The 13,704-nt window shown below is 37.2% G+C and overlaps 1 long non-coding RNA gene and 1 pseudogene across 1 annotated transcript in view; one reads left to right on the forward strand and one right to left on the reverse strand.

Moving 5' to 3' along the window:
* Window positions 1-13,704, reverse strand: part of LOC129493770 (uncharacterized) — a 118,219-nt gene that overhangs the window by 47,732 nt on the left and 56,783 nt on the right. The window lies entirely within an intron of this gene.
* On the forward strand, window positions 193-264 carry LOC129494002 (U4 spliceosomal RNA; annotated as a pseudogene).

Raw genomic sequence — 13,704 nt, forward strand, 5'->3', positions numbered from 1 at the left:
AAAACAAATGGCAGACCAGATTTGACCCACAGGTCCTAGTTTTCTGACCTCTGGTCTAAAGAAGTAAAAAATAGAATATTGTTTTCAAAGTATAAAAAAATTTAAAGGTAAATAAGGTAAGACTATTTTTTATGTTTCTTAGTTTTTCCCTAAAATAATCAAAATGATGAATTAAAATTAGAAGGCAAAATAAGCTTTGTGCAGTGGCAGTATTGTAGCCAATTAGGTTTATCCGAGGCGCGATTATTGCTAATAAAATTAGAAGGCAAAATAAAACTTATAATCAGTAACAAAATTTAAACCAGAAGATATAAAGAAAAAACAAAATTTTAATATAACTTTTGAAAATGTAATTATATCTTATTAAATATTTTTATAAAAAGAAAACCATTCACAACTGAAATGTTCAATGTCTATCTAGCAGCCAATGTAAAGAATCAATGTCATGAGAAAGACAAATACTGTACAGTATCACTTATATTGGAATCAAAAGCCAAAAGTTGAACTCATAGAAACAGAGAGTAGAATGCTGTAGTGTAAAGGAAATGAGTAGACACTGGTTTAAGGGTACAAACTTTCAGTTAGAAAATGAATATGTTCTGATAGATGTAACATGGTGGGATTACAGTTAATAACAATACTGTGGGGCAGCCTGGGTGGCTCAGCAGTTTGGCGCCTGCCTTCAGCCCAGGGTGTGATCCTGGAGACCCAGGATCGAGTTCCACGTCGGGCTCCCTGCATGGAGCCTGCTTCTCCCTCTGCCTGTGTCTCTGCCTCTTTCTCTCTCTGTGTCTCTCTCATGAATAAATAAAGAAAATCTTTAAAAATAAATAAATAAATAAAAATAACAATACCGTGTTACATGCTTGAAATCCACTAAGACAGTAAATGTTGAGCATCCCCACCAAGTAAAGCAAATAAGAAAACTATGTGAGATGATAGATATGTTAATTAACTTGGTTGTGGTTCATAATGTATACATATATCAAATCATCGTGTTGTACACTTTAAAAATATACAGTTTTATTTTTCAATTACACTTCAGTAAAACTGGGGAAAAAAAGAATCAATGTCATGCTTCACATGTTTCAACTGGATGGTTTTTTTTCAAGAACTATAAATTATTTAACACTGTAAAGGCTACTCAGATACTGTGTACGATTGTTGTGCATACCTCAGTAATTTATGACCACCTCCAGATCCAAGAATTAGAACACAAATGTATCAGTCTGCTTGGGCTGCCACAAGAAATATAGACTGGGTGACTTAACAATAGAAATGTATTTCTCCCATTTCTGAAGGCTAGAATTTCCAGATCAACATCCAGTAAAGTTTGATTTCTACTGAGGACTCTCTTCCTGGCTTGCAGATAGCTGCTTTCTTGCTGCGATCCTCATGGCCTTTCCTCTGAGCCCATGCAGAGGGAGAAAGAGGAAGAGAGGGATAAATCTGGTATCTCGTCTTAAAAAAACACTAATCATATTTGATGAGGACCCACCCATATGACCTCATTGAAACTTAACTACCTCCTTAAATACTGTCACATTAGGGTTAAGGCTTCAACACATGAATTTAGGGAAACAATCCAGTCCTTGGCAACAAGGAAAAGAGGGAATATAGACACTCAGCACTACTTTACAAGGAAATATTGTGTTATTGTTGTTTGGTAGAAAGGATTTGGCAAATTAATTTATTTTTGCTCTACCTATTTCTATCCCACATTTCAGAACAGTGTCTGTCTCTGACATTGACAGTGACACAATCTTCATGGAATTAGGACACTGGAGCCTTTGCTTCATGGATACAGGGCAAGAAAAGTAGAAATGCATTTCCTTGGAACTGAATGGTATTTATGATAAAATGACCCTCTAAAGGGTGGCCTGGGTGAGTGGCCCCACTGGCCTTGTCTAAGGCAATCATCTCTACAAGCCTTGCATAGAACAATGGAAAGGGATCAGCAACTTGTTTCATCTTGAAAACTGAGTCAGGACTAGGACCAGGTTACTTTTTTAAAACTACATTTACCATTCATGACAGGAGTACCAATTCTTTATATAAAGGAGTATTAATACATTGGTCAAGGATAGAGGTTTGAATTGCATTATTGGAAAAAATGGGTGAATGAATGCTTATATAGCCTTAAAACTTAGAAATATGAAAACATAGTAGAATAGTAGGCATTTTATAAAGGCTGAAGAAACTAAGAACAGAAAGGTCAATTTTGGCCCCGAATAGGACTTTATGGTTATTGACTAAATACAAATAACACATAACTACTGTTTTACTATAGTAGTCCTTCGTTATTTTGTCAAAATATTTAAATGTCAAAATTAATTAATCCAAGAAAGATTAATATGAGGGATTAATATCCCTCTTAATACGAGGGATTGAAAGCCTCCCGGGAAATACTTCATCCTGTCAATTACTCCTTATCAGATCTAATTAAATATATATATATATATATATATGGTCTTCTGATACGCCTGGGTGGCTTAGCAGTTAAATGTCTGCCTTTGGCTCAGGGTGTGATCCTGGAGTCCCAGGATCGAGTCCCATATTGGGCTCCCTGCATGGAGCCTGCTTCTCCCTCTGCCTATGTCTCTGCTTCTCTATCTCTCTGTGTCTCTAATGAATAAATAAATCAAATCTTTAAAAAAAATTAATTATGGCTCTTCAGAAAAGAGGAAAAATTCTGAATAGAACTTGAGAGTTATGGTACACAGCAAAGCTTTGGTCATTGAGAATTCTACATATCTGATGCCTTCCACTGCCATAGTGCCCAACGGTGGCAGCCTACAGGTGTGGACAGTGATGGTGCAATGCAAGGTATCTTGAACTGTAAGCATCAGAAACACTTTTGGATGCCATGTATTGAGCTTATTTTGTCACTTCTAAGATTCTCTTATCACTAACATCAAGAAAATTGATGATGGGGAATGTAAATTGATACAGCAACTGTGGAAAGCAGTATGGAGGTTCTCAAAATTAAATATGGAAATTCCATATGATCTAATAATTCTACTACTAGGTATTTACACAAAGAAAATGAAAACACCAATTCAAAAAGATACATGCACCTCTGTATTTATTACAACATTATTTGTAACAGCCAAGATATGGAAACAGTCTAAGTGTCCATTGATAGACAAATGGCTAAGGAAGATGTCCTATATATGCTACAATGGAATATTACACAGCCTTAGAAAGGGATGAGATTGTGCCATTTGCAACAACATGGATGGATCTAAAGGGTTTTATGCTGAGTGAAATAAGTCAAATTAAAAAAAGGCAAATACCATATGACTTCAGTCATATGTAGACTCTAAAAAAACAAATGAATAAACAAAAAGCAAAATAGATCTATAAATACAGAGAACAAACTGATGATTGCCAGAGGGGAAGAGGGATGGGACTTGGGTAAAAGAGGTGAAGAGGAGTGGGAGATACAGGCTTCCAGCTATGGAATAATACATGGCAATAAAAGGCACAGCATAGGGAATATAGTCAATGATATTGTTATGACATTGTACGTAACAGATGGTAGCTACAATTATGTTAAGCATAGCACAACATATAAAAAAGTGGAATCCTATGTCGTACACCTGAAACTAATATAACATTGTGTGTCTACCATACTCAAATTTAAAAGAATTATTTTTGAGAAGAAAGTGATCTATCAATCATGAAATTGTCCTAAATTCCTGATGAATGCCTAATTTTTTTTTGGTCCAAGTGAAATATAAATTTATTTGAGGAGAAATTTCTCTATTAACTCACTGATAGCCCCTCCAAAATTTAAGGGTAAAGACCCCCAAGTAAGATACAGCTTAATTTTTTTTTAATGTTTGGGAAGGGAATAGTCGAGAAAAAATCATGATAGAAGGGAGGAGTTGTTTTGTGGTACTAGTATGGAGAGCAATTTAATGGGAAATTATAGCCCTTTGGGAGATGAGTCATAAAAAAACAGCCTTCCAAATCACCAGACACAAATTATTATCATTTGCAAAAGAAAAATGAAAGAGAGAACCAATGATGTTGACGAGAAGTTGTTGTGACTTTTGATTTCTTCATGAGAGCTTACACTGAGAAGGTAATCACAGCAACTAAAATTGCAAAGGTCTCAAATGGTCATTGAGAGAATGGAGACTTTAATCATATTTTCTATATAATGGTTTGGTCATGTAGGTCCAGAAAATTTCAGTTGAAATTCAAATGGATCCTCTACTTTTTATTGATTCTATTTAAATTTGCCTTTCAATAAAGGCACTCATTTCATTCACTAATAGAAAGAGTTAGTTTTGCTATATCTGCATTGCTATAGAAAACATACATGCACACCTGGGGAAAGGAAACATTCATCTATTTCACTGATTTGATCTTATTAGACTTTTCAGAAGATAATACATGTCTAGATGAGCTTAACATATGTTTTAATACGGTTTTAATACTGTTTTGATTTGTTTTTTCAATGCATTTGAATTTTGAAAGTATAATGTATAGCCATTAGATTACCATATACTGGTAAGAAATCTTGAAACAGGGTTTTTTATTTGTTGGACTGCATACATTTTTTAATTAAAAACCATACAGTGTTAACTTCTAAAGTACTCTCAAATATACTATTGGAAGTAAATTTTTAAATTAAATTTGTTAAATTTTTTTATCTGAAAACCTCAATTTAAACAGATTATTGCTTTTGCTACTCGTACTATGTCTAGAAGAAAACTTTAAAAGAGAAAGATTACTTTTCTTTCTTTTTTTTTAAGGTTTTATTTATTTATTCATGATAGACAGACAGAGAGAGAGAGAGAGAGAGGCAGAGACACAGGCAGAGGGAGAAGCAGGCTCCACGCCAGGAGCCTGATGCAGGACTTGATCCCGGGACTCCAGGATCACGCCCTGGGCCAAAGGCAGGCGCCAAACCACTGAGCCACCCAGGGATCCCCTACTTTTTTTTCTTAATATGATTGTGCAGCGCAGTGTAGTACAAAAACTCTAGGCTAGTGTAGATATAATGGGTTCCAGTGACTGTTCTCTCATTAAATGTGTTTCTTTTACATTTTCCTGTGTACCTGTTTCCTCTTCTAGAAAATGAGGTAAATTGTCAGTGAATTCTCATGTTTTGGAGTGCTTAAGGACTCAAGAAGAGGCCTCAGACACTGTGGGGGGAGGATTCTTATATCTCCCACCCTTCAACTCGAGTAGTTTCAGTTTTATCTGTTTTCCATACTGGATGTTCACCTTCTTGTAAAATTTCACTTGAAGAAATAATTCTATGTAAAAAAAATATATATATATATATATATACTGAAAATTACTTGACCAGATGAACACTAAGGTCTAACCAAAAGAATGTTTTACCTTATAAACTGCTAAATTGCTTTTAAAAACTGTAGACTTTGGGATATATTATTCAGATTCAAACCAGCTGTGAGTCAGTTAGGACTCCCAGTTGCCGACAACAGAACTCACTTAAACTCTACGTAGAAAAAAGAAATTTATTTTCAAAAGTAACTTACCTCACTCACAAACTCTGTAGGAAGGGGAGAGAGTAAAACCAGGGGGCTATGTAACCAACTACAACCCTCAAAACACATACAGACTGTTCCACAGAAAAATCCACTGCCAAGTCCACCGGACACAGAAGCTGCAGCTCACACCACTAGCACTGGGCTTTGGCCACTAGAACATCCACCCCAGTGCCTTTATACAACACACACACGTGCACACGCATTCCTCATAGTACATACATCCAGAGGTTGCTGTCTTCTGATTCAGAGTACTGTGCGGTACATCTGATCCATGCCCCAGCTGTAGGCAAGTCAAATCAACTACCTGACTTGCCTTCTTAGGGAGACAAGATTGACAAGGCAAAAAGTTCCCCCATTGGAGAAAAGTATTGCAAAGGTACTGGACAACAAAAGTATTTCTTCATTTCTCTCTCTCTCCCTCTTTTTCAAGAAATCTTTGCTGGTGCCTACAATGTGCCTGGAACTCTTCTGGGTGCTGGGATAAAACAATGAACCAAATAGAGGAAGGCCCTCCTTCATAAGATTTTATATTCCAGAGGAGCAGACAGACACTAAACAGGTAAACAAATAAATATTCAATATATCAGATGTTGAATGAGTGCTAAAAAGTAAAATAAGCAGGATAGAGGGGCAAAGAATAAGTGGTGCCATCCTGACAGGGGAGTCAGGGAGGCATCACTAAGGAGATTGCACTTGAGCAATCCATAGTACACGGCCTCCAGGTACTATGGAAAGAAGTGATGCAGATACCCCGGGGATAGACCTTCCAGGCAGAGACTAGCACATGCAAAAGCCATGCGGTGATGTAAGCATGTTCTACCCACTGTAATAACTCACATGGACCCTATAGGAAAATGTGCAAAGCCTGGAGTGAAATTATACGTTATCTAGTAATCCTGAGAGCTTTAACATTTTTCCACACTTAAAATTCCCAAGTCACAACCATGGGTCCCCACAAGGAACTTGTTTAAATCCAAGGCAAGTAAAAAAGGCCACCAGGAGGAAGCAGAGCTGCTGCCACTATGGCACCAACAGTGCATCCGCACACAGCAGCAGATTCTAGGTCAGTAAGAGCAAACCCTGGAGTTGAGCCACTTGTTCCAATTCTGTTGTAGCTCCTACAGTGGTATCTTAAAAAGAGTGAGATGCCCTTACTGCCAGACACCTGTATGTGGAAGGAAACACCTGACAACAGATGGACAACATTCCCCAAATACTGACGTCAACTCCTTCTGAAGAGCAACAAGATCAGCATTTGCACAAAGCAGCACATGACCTTCTGTGCAACGTGTAGTAAGTAGATACCAACCTTGCCCATAGCTTAATGTTACTTACGTCTGCACACTTCCATTTCCATACATATGCTCACTTGCTCACTCTACCAATAGGTGGTCAGTTAGGAGTTTAAGAAACTCCGCCACAGTTGGATGAAGTCAGAAGATGTAAAAGATATTTGGTAAAGGCAATGTGAAGCCTCATAGAAACCAAGGACAGGAATATGTTGGAAAAGAGACTCAAATCTCTATGGACTCACTCTCTCCCTCACTCCTCTCTTTTCTCTGTACACTTGCTTCATTTCTCTTTTCCTTTCTACACATTGGCCTCTGTTTTCTTGGTAGGAAACATGGCAGACAAAAGCCCTAAGCTTTACATATAACACAGTACAGGAATCTAAAAAGATCGAATTATCTTACTCAGTTCCAATAACAGAATTTCCAGGCACCAACTCAGTGGTATGATAAAGAATATACCTGGGCCTTGTCCCTAGTTCCTGGCACAGAACTTTAAAAACCATTGGAATTTCCTGAATAATAAGTGTCTTTGTTATGTTAATGAAGCGGTCTCTGGTGAGCATTGAAGACAGCTCCAGGACAATGAAGACTGGTCACCAGAAAGACCTGGTATGTGACTAGACAGTTGGAACCTTTCAGGAGAGGATGGGTGCTGGAGATAGAGTCAAACACATGGCCAAAGATTTCATCAATCATACCACTTAATGAAACTCCAATAAAAACTCAACACCAGGGTTCTTCCTGGTTGGTGAATACAGAGATGTGTCAGGAGAGTGAGGTGCCCTGATTCCGTGGGCAAGCATGGACACTTTGTATTTGAGTCTCTCCCACACCTTGCCCTAGGCAGCTTTTTCATTAGGCCAGTTCTGAGTTTGTCCTTTATATGAAAATTGTAATCGTGAATACAGTGCGTCCTTGAGTTCTGTGAGTTCTATTAAATTATGGAAACTGAAGGAGCCACAGAAACCCCCAAATTTAAAGCAGATCATTCGAAGTGTGGCTGACCTGGGGACCCCAGTTGCATCTGGTTTCTAAGATCAGGGCAGTCTGGTGGAGGACTGAGCTCTTAACCTGTGCAGTCTGGTGCTAATTCCAAGTAGTTAATGCCAGAATTGAATTGTAGTCAACCCATTTGGGATGGAAACAATGGACTCTGATCAGTCAAGCCTAATTAATGAGATCAAAATAGTGGAATAATATGCTTATTCCAGCTTGAATCTTCTTTCCACCCTGAACCAATCAATGGTCACATTTATAAATATGGTGACATCTATGGTAACCATGTGAATTTAGAGGGGGAATACAGTTCCTAAAAAAGACATGTTTGGCAGACAGTTTCCTGGCACTCTACTCCCACTGCTCAAAGCTTCCATGACTGACCAAGTATGTCCTGCATTTCATTCTTAAACCTAGTCAGATCTACAGATGGCTCCCCAATGCTATAAATTCATACCGTCGTTCCACATCGAAAGTACATGCAATGCTGAACCTCTAAAATGAAAAAAAAAAATACTTTTCAGCAGCTAAAACTTCCTATATTAAAATTGAGAGTTTATAAATAGTAACCAGATCTTATAAACAATTGGCTGTGGATTCCATGTGTCTAGAGAATTATTCAGTGTTTTTTCTCAAGTATGCATTTTCTTTGGCAAAATAGATAAGTAGTCTCCTAAACACAACCCTGAAAATAAATGTAAGGTCTATTCTGGTATTACATATGCAAAAGAGGAGTAGTTTCCCATGTGGTATTGTGGTGAGCTATAATATGCTTGCAAAGAACTAAAGCCTTGTAGAGCTAAAATAAGGATGAACACAATCTATGTTCACTAGCAAGGCACACACAAGTGAGAGAATGCTTTTGCCCTGCTCGACTACTTTCTGCCTGCAGAAATCTTCCCTCCCACCCTATGAATGTGTTCTGTACCTCCTAGCACCCCAGTGCAGTACTTCAAAAATTAGATCTTAGCTGTCTGTTTTGCAGTTGCCTGAAAATTCATTTGTTTCCCCCAGAATAGGAATTGAGAACGCTGTCTTCTATTCTGTTTCGACCACAGTACCTAGAACATAGCGGCAGCACAATACATATCAGTTATATTTGCATTGTTTGATGGTCTCTGGCAATGACCTAAATTCCTGAGTGTTGGTTTACATGTGGGTAAAAATGAAAGTAATTATAATCCTTACTTCACTAAGTTGTTATGAGGACTAAAAGCCCATAAATGCTACCGTTGTTGCTGTTGATAACCATGGCCCAGTCAGTAATCATTATTCACTGATTAGAAGCCATCAGGCCCAAAGCAAGCTATTAATAGGTGGAGAAATCACAAGAGACTATTTCACAAGAGGTCCGAGTGACTGTTCTCAAAATAAACAGCAAATGAAATCTCACTATTCAGACAGACAACCCCTTTCCTGGAATCTCCATAATCATTACACCCTGGATATTTTTAGAGTTTTTAAAATACAGGTTGACCTACTTATACATTCATATTTTCTACTTATTCATTTGTTTGTAACAAGTCATTAACATAACTTATTAGAAGTCAAATAATATAGTTTTAGTTTGCTTTATGCTACATGTTTAGAAACTTTATTGTACTTTATAATACTGCAATAAAGAAAAAAAACCTCTGGGGCTTTTTCTCTTTATTTCATTAAACCTCTCTGCTCCAGAGTACTTGACATTTGTCATTTATTCTTTGAACAATCCAGCTCTGCTCACAACTAATTCCTATCCTCTTTCCTGAGTTGTTAGTCAATAAAACACACATATTATTGGAAGCAATTTGTAATATATATATATAAATTATGTCATTAGAAATCATTCTCATGCTTAGATTCCTTATGAAAATCAAAATCAGGGGCACCTGGGTGGCTCAGTGGTTCAATGTCTGCCTTCAGCTCAAGTCCTAATCCTGGGGTCCTGGGATCGAGTCCTACATCGGGTTCCCCATGGGGAACCTGCTTCTCCCTCTGCCTATTTCTCTGCCCTCTCTCTCTCTCTGTCTCTCATGAATAAATGAAATCTTTAATAAAAAGAAAGTCAAGCATCATAACATCTCACTCGTGCCGATTTAAAGAAATAATTTCAAAACACACCAATGCTTTAGAAAGAGTAGATATGCATGAAGTTCCAAGAGGCAAAGAGGATCTCTTTCTAAATAAACAGAAAAGAAATTCTTCAGAAGGAACCCCTGAGATATTGTCTGGAAAATAACGTTACTAGAAAGAATGATTGGTAAAAGTGGAGAATTAGGACTACAGTTATACGTGAAACCCAGGCAAGCCCTGAAAAAGAAAATGATCTTTTTTCCAAAGTCACATTTACCAAAGATATTTCATTTAATTAGTAAAGGCAATGCTATTTTTTTAATATTTTAATTTTTGGTGGAAAAGTAGAAGAAAACTTATCAGCTAGCATTTAAACATATTGCATTAAATAATAGTACTTGATACTTGCCAACTACCAAATTAATTTGACAGAAAAACTAAAGTTATTTGAACATTAATTGTATGATTAGAACTTATAATGGTTTGGGGGGCCTGGGTGGTTCAACCGGTTAAGCATCTAACTGTTGATTTCAGCTCAGGTCATGATCTCAGGGTCCTGGGATCAAGCCAACGGCAGCCTCCATGCTCCGTGGAGCATCTGCTTGAGATTCTCTCTCTCTCTCCCTCTCCCTCTGCCCCTCCCTTCACTTGTGCATGCGCTCTCTCTTTCTAAATAAATAAATAAAATCTTTATTTAAAAAAAAAAAACCTATGTTGGTTTGAAGCCACTTTTAAAAGCTTATTATTTTAAAGTAATTTTTAAAAATATTATTCCAAATGCCCAGAGTGGGCATTCAAATGTGGAGTAAATTCTCCACTGCCCAGAAGACTCCAAAAGGGGTTTCACTGGAAACATGTCGATAATACCTTTATCCTTTCAAATATACAGAGGTGATTTTGTTACCTAAATCACACATTCCATCCTTAATTGAGATTATAAGTCTAAATATTTGCTCCAAACAATCTCTTAGGAAATTATGAACAAAGTTGTCTACTTAATTTTGACGCAAAGTAAAATGTCACAATTTACTTTCCCTGATCACAATTCAGGCATCTCAACAGTGGCATGCTAAGCATGTCCCTTCTTGAATTATTGCCAGCTAACATTCATTTTGATATATGAATATCACTGGGGAAATTCAGAACCCTTCAGCCACTTACGTCTCACGTTAATACTCCCAAGTGGTTTTATTAAAGGCGCCAGCATTGCTACCCATTAGGAGTTGTCATGCAATGTTTTATTTTGATATTTTACTTCACTGATTTTCATCATAGTTTCCTACCTAGGTTCCAGACACTATGACTGCATTCATAAACTTGCATATAATATGCATGTGAAATCATATTTCCTTCTTGGACGTGTTAGCAAAATTCCATCTGTCTGTTCCTTTTTAAACTGTTAAGTTTTCCACATTGAGGAGAGAATTGGGTTACAATTACCTACTGTGGCTTTTCATCAAAATAACGTTTTAAGTGGTATGTAATATTGTTCCATATTATCCCTTGCCTGAGGAGTTTCAAATATTTCACACACCCAGATATTTCTACAATAAACCAAAAGACATATTAAAGCATTTTAAAGTCGAAAGGAATTTTTAGAGATTTTTCTAGTCTAACCCCGTCATTTTTCAGATAAGAAAGTTCAGCTCAAAAAGATTAGAGAAGCAGGAGGGCATGTGGGTGAGAATGTGAAGTCTGGGGCCAGACTGCCTGGGTTCAAAGATGTCTCCACCACAGCTTCATGTGGGACGTTGCCAACACACTTCACTTTTCTGTACCTTTGTTTCAGAGATAATAATACTTACTCTTTAGGGTTTCTGTGAGAATTAAATGAGATTCATTACCAAGAAAAACAGTTCTTCTCCATTCACATAACTTCAATGAAGAGGAAATTTCCTTAAATACATCTGGCTATGGCTTTAGAAGAAGGCTATGATGACATAGCCCAAATTCTTACTCTATTTTTTCTTAGGATTAATAACCCCTAGAAAACTCAATTTTTTCTCTGTTCTATACATCTCAAGATGCCCTTTAATGGGAAATCTCACAGTTAACCAGCGTGGCTCAAGACTGCATGCAGAAATCTATTTTATCCCAGGGTTCAGTATTTGGAAGCCCGTTGTTGCCATGCCGTCTGATAATAGCTTCATTAGTCATAAAGGTGATACTTGGTTCTCCAGCTGACCAGTTTTGTTTTATCTCTCATTTGGTTCTGACCTCTGGCAAGAAAACAGCAGCAGAAAGCACACAGTTCACAGAATGCCTGGCACAAAATGAGGACTCAATTAGCATTTGCTGTTACCAACATTGTGTCTTGCTCAGTCACCTATCACATTAGCATCAAAATTAATATTACAAACCAGATCCCTTCGTCACAGTGCTAAGATCTTATCTATGGACAGAAAAAAAAAAGGACCTTTGATTATTTAGTACCTTAAGATCATATAATTATGTTTCTATTTCACAGTTCTTCAGATCCACTTCACAACCAATCACTATGTCCTTTTTTGAAGCAAACATGTGCGGTAAATATTGATCAAATATTCTTTGGGACCTACAATTCAAATAGCAGTAATTTATATTCTTGCATAAAATATTTAAGTCATATCTTGGTATTTTTAGATACAAAAATATGGAAGTAAAAAAAAAACAGTCACTGCGTTTTTTTCTCAAATGAATAAACTACATTTCTTGGATTTGAATTTTCAGTAATGCTACATTCCTCATCTTTATAACTTTTGAGGTTACAATTTTCTGCTTAAATTTACTATTTGCCTCTTCCCACAATTACCCATATATATGTGCATTTACACACACACACTCTACATAGAACATACACATAGTGGGAATATTTTAAATTTTAGTAAATTTATTTTTTTAATTCCATAGTTTAATAAGAATGCCTATGAATGTTTGTATAGAACTTTGAATAATAGATTTTAAGTTTCTTTAGAGCAGTTCCAAGATCTTTTTCATTTGTCTTATTCATCATAAATCAGACCATATCAGTTCCCTACTTAAAACCTCCAACATCTTTCTGACATGTATAGAATCAAATCCTGGGTGTATGGGTGGTTCACTTGGTTGAGCATCTGCCTTTAGCTCAGGCCATGATCCCAGGGTCCTGGGATCCAGCCCTTCCTTGGGCTCTCTGCTCAGTGGGGAGTCTGTTTCTCCCCTCTCCCTCTGCCTCTTCCTCTGCTCATGTGCTCACTCTCTCTCACTCTCCCTCTCAAATAAATAAATAAAATCTTAAAAAAAAAGAATCAAATCCTCTAGAGCCCTTTATGAGCTGGCCCTGCCTCCTCTGACTTCACCTCCAGGGAGCCCTCCCTGTCACTTAGGGCTTTCGGCCAGTTTACCTTCTAGCTGTCCTGGAACACGCCAAGAACACTTCCATGTGGGCACTTGAACTTTCTCTTCCCTTGCCAAGAACTCTCTCCTGTCAGATATTTGCTTAGCTCACCCCCTCACTTCACTCAGGTTCCTGCTCAAATGTCATCTCTCAGAGAGAACCTTCCTCACCATCTTCAAATACCCCCATACCCACACTTTATCAACCCCTACTGCTTTATCATGTTTCACCTTCTTCACAGCCCTTATCACTACTTGATAATATATATAGATTTTTTTTTATTTTGTCCCCTCTACTAAGATTGAAGGCACATAAAACTAGAAATTTAATTTACTTTATACCTGTATCTCAAGAATTTGGCAGATGCTAGACACTCAAAACTATGTTGAATTAATAAATAGCAAATAAATCTTTGTGTGCCAATACTTGGCAAAGTCCCTGGCTCATAGTGAGCACTGACTGGATAGGTGACAGT

Source organism: Nyctereutes procyonoides, unplaced genomic scaffold, assembly GCF_905146905.1.
Source record: "Nyctereutes procyonoides isolate TBG_1078 unplaced genomic scaffold, NYPRO_anot_genome, whole genome shotgun sequence".
In the NCBI taxonomy this organism is placed as follows: Eukaryota; Metazoa; Chordata; class Mammalia; order Carnivora; family Canidae; genus Nyctereutes; species Nyctereutes procyonoides.